Source organism: Montipora capricornis, chromosome 2 (genome assembly GCF_036669925.1).
Source record: "Montipora capricornis isolate CH-2021 chromosome 2, ASM3666992v2, whole genome shotgun sequence".
Classification (NCBI taxonomy): Eukaryota; Metazoa; Cnidaria; class Anthozoa; order Scleractinia; family Acroporidae; genus Montipora; species Montipora capricornis.
Window position 1 is genome coordinate 15,513,854 of NC_090884.1, and position 7,500 is coordinate 15,521,353.

The window sequence follows — 7,500 nt, forward strand, 5'->3', positions numbered from 1 at the left end:
GGGGTTGGAGACGCATTTTTGAGGCTATTTCGGAGATAAGCAAGTAAAGCCTCTTTTTCGATTCGGAAGCGAATCAGCAACTCCAACTTGATTTAGTTAATGTTAAGAGACCAGAAGCAGGAGTTTATGGTCATCTATAAAGGTAAGTAAAACCTAGCGTATTATATAAACCTGCTGGCCATGAATGAATTTTCGTGTGGCTACCTTTGTAGACTTTATCTGGATTTGAAATTCTGAATCTTTTGCCAATTTTTTTTTCAAAAAAGCCGTAAGACAGAACTAACTCGGATCAGTCAAAAGTTACTCACTGTGAAATACTGATATGAAAGCGAGATCAAAAGAATATACTTCTGCTCGATTTGGCAGATAACCCTGTGATTCTCAAATTCGGTTTTTCGTCGTGATTGACATGGCTTGTTTGAGAACGATGAGGAATTTTCTCTAGGTTCAGTTGATCTCTCTGCCGTTGTGTCACATGGTCAAATCTAAACGCAATGACTAACACATTTAATTTTTTTTCATCGTGGCCAATCTCTTATTTCATTTCTTATAAGATCGCATTTTTCCGCCATTCAATTTCCCTTCTGTTGCCTCCTGTTTCCTTAACTTGTTTTAAGAAAAAACCATCACATAAAGAGGTTTTTAAATTATTTTTCCACTATTACGCCATTTTACCATATATCTTATTTGTTAATTTTTTTTTTCATCTAATAATAATAATAATAATAATAATAATAATAATAATAATTTAAAATATTGCTCAATTTGAAAAATTTCTGCGCTTATTATATGTTAGACGTTGTTTGCAATTTATCCTGGGACATGAAGACGTCCCAAGAGAAATCGAAAACAACGCCTGTGCAATTTTTCTTATAAAAGAAGTGTATTATAGCATTTGTGCAAGTAGAGAACAGGAATTGAGAATATGTCCGAGTTGGGCAGCGATGTGCCTGAGCGCTCCTAACATTTTGCTAAAAACGTTTCTATTTGTCATATTCGTATACTTTATAATGACAGACCTTTATTAATTGGTAGTCCATCGATATATCAATGATGACTTGTAGATGTGAGTAGTTAGCTACATTTGGCAGTTATGTGCGGCAGACTCGTTTGTAGGCCCATTATTTAGACCCGCCTTTGAGCGGCAGCGGCGTCCACAGCTGTCGCAAGGAAAGTTATTGTGGTCCGGAACACAGTGTCATCTTATGTGTGCCTTTCGTAGTCACTTCGTCAGCTCTCTTCCACTCTGGTACGCGAGTTTTGCACCACAGTTCGCCATTTATCTCGGTCCAGGGTCTGTTCCTCCCAGTGGACAACGGCCACTCCACTCATCTTCAGGTGGCGTTTTAATACATCCTTAAATCTCAGTTTTTGTCCCCCAGGTTTCCCTTTTTTCCTGTTGCATCTCTTCATAGAGAAGCAGTTTAGGTATGCACTCATCAGGTATCCTCCTAAGGGCTTCCACGCTATCGGTACCAACTCGTTTCAGGAATTCTACCTCTGCCACTTTATCCTGCCACTTAATATGCAGCAGTTGTCGGAGGTGTCGAGTCGGCATGTACTAAAACCAGGAACACGGGAACACCCCGGAACACCGGAACACTCCGGAACACCCTGGACGTAACCCAAAACCCTCAATTTGGCTAACCCTAGGCCTAAAAACTAACTTAAGGCCTAGCTTGGCCTTGGGTTAGCCAAATTGAGAGTTTTGGGTTACCTTCAGTGTGTTCCGGGGTATTCCGGAGTGTTCCGGTGTTCTGGTATTCCTGGGTGTTTCAGGGTGTTCCGGTGTTTTATTACATGCCTGTCGAGTCTGGATCGTGGTGAGCTTTCTGATGTGTTTCCGGTAGAGGGTCATACATTCAACAGAGTACAGCAGACGTGTGTAGGCCTGCAACATTACAGACAACACCGTTGTTTGTAATGTAATGTATCACATTTGTTAATACAATCCTCGTGTAACCTGTATCGTTAAATTTTTAGACAAGTGGTTTTTTTTATTTGGCTTGCCCCTCTTCGATTAGTTTTTTTGTAGCTAAATAAAAATGTTATTGTTGTTGTTCATTGCCTAACCGTTTTGTGACAGCAACTTCTTAAGTTCGTCCAAAGACGATTGTAAAAAACGAAGCGACGAGCAAATGGGGAAACAACGAAAAGTGAGAGTACGGATAATACCTTTCAAAAGATATCACCATGTGTTTCTAGTCATGGAGTCCTCTACGGCTTTCCCAAGGTTCATAAACAAGGCTGGCCTTTCCGTCCGATTGTTTCCTCTGTGAACACGTACAATTAAAATCTGGCCTCATATCTTGTGAGAATACTTCAGCCCATCTCCACAAATCAGTCCACTACCAGGGATTCCTTCAGCTTTGTTTATTGGGCCAAGATGTAAAAAAATAACAATGAGTTAATCTTACATAAGATTAATATTAATCCTAATTGATTAAGGCACGGCTCAAACCTCAATAAAGGATAATAATAATTTATTACTGGATTATAATAATCCATTACTGGATTTTAAAAATCATTAGAATCAATATTGATTAGATTAATATTAATCCGAGTTGTCTGATACTTTCACTCTGTCTGTTCGACAGTAAAAACAATGCTCTTCAATTTCTTCAGTATCTCAATAGCTGCCATGTCAACATTAAATTTACTATAGAGTTTGAAGAAAATAATGTGATCACGTTTCTTGATGTACTTATCAAACGTCATAATCATACTTTTTCAACATCAATTTATCGAAAGAAAATTTTGACAGGTCTTTACACCAAATGGGACTCGTTCACTCCTCGAAACTGAAATACAAAGTAAATCTGATCCGTACTCTCACTTTTCGTTGTTTCCACATTTGCTCGTCGCCTCGTTTGTTAATTGAATTTTTTTATTCCTTCCAAGCCACCCCTTTCATTAACCTCTTTGGCTGAATTTTATCCACCAATGTCTATGTCTTTTGAACATCAACGCTACAGGTTTTTTTAATGATTTCATTGTTATCATTTTTTTTATTTTTCAGCCACTCATATCTCTGTCTGTCCTTTATTGGTCAAGATTGATTAAACTTTAACAAAAGCGAGGATATAGCCAATAAATGACAATGGCCAAGAATCAGGAGAGCAATTTTGGCTCCATTGACTACATTCAGTTATTAAGTTACCCCGTGATTCTGATATTTGGTGCTGTTAATTGGTAACATTCTTGTAGTACTTGTGGTTAAGAGCAAGAAAAAGAACCGTAAAATCAATGACTATTTCATCTTCAATTTGGCGATCAGCGATCTTTGCATGCTGACAGTTAGCATCTTAGTCGATTTCTACCTAAAATTCCAAGCATCTCCTCACGGCAACGTCCTTTGCAAGGGAATTTGGCCTTTTATGACAACTTGTTTATTTGCTAGCGTCTTTACGCTGACTTGTATGGCAATAGAACGGTGGCGCACTATCGTAAAAGCGTTCCGTCCCAGGCTCCTTCTATGGAAAGTTTACTTGGTCCTCATTTTGACTTGGTTAGCAGGGATTGCTTTTGTATCACCGCTAACTGTAGTCGCTTATCATGAAGGACGAGGATGCAAAGAAGCCTGGCCAGCTTTTGGTATGAGGCAAGCTTATACAGTCGCCATTGTTATATTCCAGTATGCCCTTCCTCTGCTGATTATTTCAATTGCCTACGCGAGGATTGGAATTTTTTTGAGGCAACGTGAAAAAATTAAACCCGCTGATAACCATTTTGGTCGACCGGCTCCGGCAAGTGTTAGAAGAAGCATAGAAAACGCGAAAATTAACAAAAACTTGCGCGCTATAGTCATATTGTTTGCGCTCTTCATGTTACCAAAGCAACTTTTGTGGCTCTGGCTGGACATTGGGAATTCAGAGAATTTCAAACATTTTAGAAACGTGTTGATTTTTAGTGAATTTTTATTGTACATCCATAGCTCAACCAATCCAATTGTATATGGTACGATGTTGGGAGAGTATCGATCAGGATTTTGTCGATATCGCAGGTTTTTCTTTGCTTTCATAGGAGGGTGTTGCGTGTTCAGAAGAAGCGTCCATCCAGGTCCTTCATAAGGACGGTAGTTCGTTTTTCAGGAAAATGCCATGGTTCTGTTACAGAGAATAAAAATTCGTTATAAAAAAAGGTAAAGTCTGCTACGAGCCTTGAAGGCCAATCAGGCCGGCGCTTATCTCCGGTTTCTATAGCATGAAGTGACTAGGAGTATTTCTACTCCCCCCTCGATGGGATGCTAGTCCATCGCAGGATTACCCCCAGCATTAAATTTGCCGATACCCATTTATACACCTGGATGGAGAGAGGCACCGTGAGAGTGCAATGTCCCTGGCCAGAACCCGGACCACTCAATCCGGAGCCGAGCGCACTATCCATAAGGCTACCGCGCCTCCTCGTTATATCATAGTTAATAGACGGGAATGGTTATGACACCCGACAACTTTCTTTGTTCTAGGTTTTTGTTCTCTTTTTTGGCCTTGACCGTGCACAAAACACAGTAGTTGTTTATTCCGTACTGAGGAACTAACCAATAGAAACATGTTGGTTACGTAATTCATGCATAGTTTATGAGCTCAAAAAAAAAATTGTGCACGGTCGTGGACTATCCAACCTAAAGCTAGGCATCTTTGTTTGCTCCTTTGTTGTTTGCCGAGCTTCCAAACCAGTTATATGTAGGGGAAAATTCAGGTGGAATCTTGGAACAAAAGGAATCTGAAGTACGAATCTGAAGTTTTAACTGAATCTGTGTTCCTTGTACAAAGAGCATGTAACTTTTCCCGGTCAAACTTGATTTTGCTACCAATTTACTTTCTTTATTGAATACAAAAGCAAAGCAAAGTCAAAGTCAATTTATTTAACGTCGGTAGTTCCTTCAGCTACGAGGCTGCTATCAATGGAAGCCAACGGTGCGTCTCACCACTGCGCGAGCCCGGCTCCCCGGCCTGCTTGTACTCTAAGAAAAATTGGTCTTTGCAGCCTGTGTACAGCCGTCCACTCTCCGCAAAAAATATCGGAGAGGAGCGTCTGTGATTTACCGTTAGTAATCGTGTTCCGGAATAATTTTGCACACATTATCAAGTGATCTACGCTGACCAAAATTTGCGTGGCTCCTATTTCTTTGGAGCTTAATTCTCAAAATGGTGGTCAATGAGGTAGATTTCAAACGTGCATTGAAGAGCGTCTTCGATAGTTTTAGGAAACCTTGGCTTTCAAGCATAGAAGCACTCTTTAAAGGAAAGGATGTATTTGCAAGTCTTCCAACTGAGTACGGCTCTAATCTTCAGAGCAGCACAGATCGTTGCCGATGAGCCGTTATTTTCCTCGATATGTCTACATCTGACATCTTCCAGGGCAACAAGCTTTGTAGATTGTTCTTGAGAATTGCTAGGCTGGCCCGAGCAAGGCGTTGGGATTACATTGACTGGTAAGGGATAGCGGGAGACGTTTTCGAGTGGACAATCTTTTGAATAGTGCTATATTCACCACGTGAAGATTCGCCAGGAGCGCTTTCGTTTCTTTAGCGTTGACAATAATTCCTACAAATGTACGTAGAATCGATTTCCACTTTGCACTCCATAGATAACAACTCCCGTCGTACTTTAAAATAAAAATCTCTTTGACCATCAAAAAGATTTTTATTCGCATTTTTTACCGCGCGCAAGGTACACACGAACTCATCGCAAAATCTCTCACGGTGGTTCTCACGGTGTTGATGTAATGATCGATGGGTAATATCCAATCTAATCATTTTCCACACATTCCAGGAAAAATCACGTGGTATTGAACACGATTATCAACGGGAAATCACAGACGCTCTTTTCCGATTTTATTTCGGAGAGCGGGCGGCTGTACACGTGCAGGCTAGTCTTTGCCGGTAAAGAATTGTTTCCATATCTCAAAGTGTCCTTGGACGTGAGGTGCTTGGGAATGAAATTAAATCACTGGAATTGGAATGTTAACAGTTAGGCCTAAATATTGTTTTAGGCCTAATTAGGCCTAAGATTAGCATTTCTAAGGGGTTTGGACTTTTTCAACAGTTACATTTGTAAACCTCAGTCTGCATTTTACACTGACCGATTCCAGTGATTTAATTTCCAGGCACCTCACGTCCAAGGGCACTTTGAGATATGGAAACAAGTCTTTACCGTCTTTGCCAGCTAAGCAAAAAATGATGCAACCTTGTTCCCAGGGCCTTTCTCCGCCGAGAATAGGGTCGGACTCTACTCTCGGCGGAGAAATGCCCTAGTTGCTTGGCAACGGAAAGGAAGGACAACTGCAAAATTAGAGTACAAGGAAAGGTTTCAACCTCTGGCTTCCGTATTATCAGTCGTAAGTAAATGGGATCTCATTTCTCTCTCTCCCTTTCTCCCTCTCTTCTTTCCACACATCGCTCACACCGTTTCTCCTTTTCGTCCCAGCTTTCTTCTACTTCTAACCCCTTCGTCTTGCCCTTTTTTCCAGACCCCACTCCGTTTTTTCTGCCATTTTATCCCACGATATGTCATGCGCAGCTTGCCTTGAACTCCGATCCACTGTAAACCTCTGGGCCCAGTTGTTCGAAAGCCGATTAACTTAATCCAGGATTGGCGTGAACTTTTCTCTTATGTTTTCAACTTTTTGGTGAAAGTTTCTTTTGCTTATTTTTGTTTTTTAAGATTGACTTCTTCTAATGTAAAGTTTTGCCGAATATCAGCGTTGAACAGCATTTTAGAGTTGAGAAATAAACTCCTTGGTTAATTTTTGATCTGGGATTAGAGTTAATCGGCTTTTGAACAACCGGGCCCTGGAATATTAGTCCCTGTTCTTGACCACTGAGCTAACGTGTCAAGTTGCGAATTCATTCTTTCTGATATTTACATAACAATTATTGCTGCCGCAGTGAGTGAGCCTGAAGCGAACGAGCAAAGCAGCTCTCTAATCGGGAGAAGAACACATTTTCCCTCGAAACGCAAGGGATTGGAGTCAAAGGCGCAAGGAATTGTGGTTATGCGCGAATTGAGGAATTAAGATGCGCGCCATGATCTTGCTAAACAGAAGTATTAGAGACTGCTCTGTTTTTCATTTCGCTTAAATAGTTCACACTGTCAAGCAGCAAAAAAATAAATTCGAATCGACTCAAAAGACTCACTGAAGACTCACAGTTTAAACACAGATTTTCAATGTACAGTCTAACCCTATTAAGCGCCCACTTATTAAGCGGCCACCATCCATTAAGCGGCCATTTTCCAAAGTCCCGATTTATTTGTCAGTAATCTGCTGTACTTGATACCTCTATTCAACGGCCACCTCTATTAAGCGGCCGCTGCCACCTTCTTGCTGTCGCAGGTGTATTATTTATATGCTTTTTTTTTACCTCCATTAAGCGGTCAGCAAATTATCTTTCCTAGCGAAATGGTTACAGATGATATCAGGTGATAACTGAATCTTCACTATAACAAGTCATAAGCCGCGTGCACGTGCAAACTTTTCACATCTGTCGTTATACAAACA

General features: G+C 40.6%; 1 pseudogene; it reads left to right on the top strand.

The window, feature by feature from the left end:
* Positions 1 to 6: 6 nt before the first annotated feature.
* On the top strand, positions 7 to 4,079 carry LOC138037816 (neuropeptide FF receptor 2-like; annotated as a pseudogene).
* Positions 4,080 to 7,500: the final 3,421 nt, after the last annotated feature.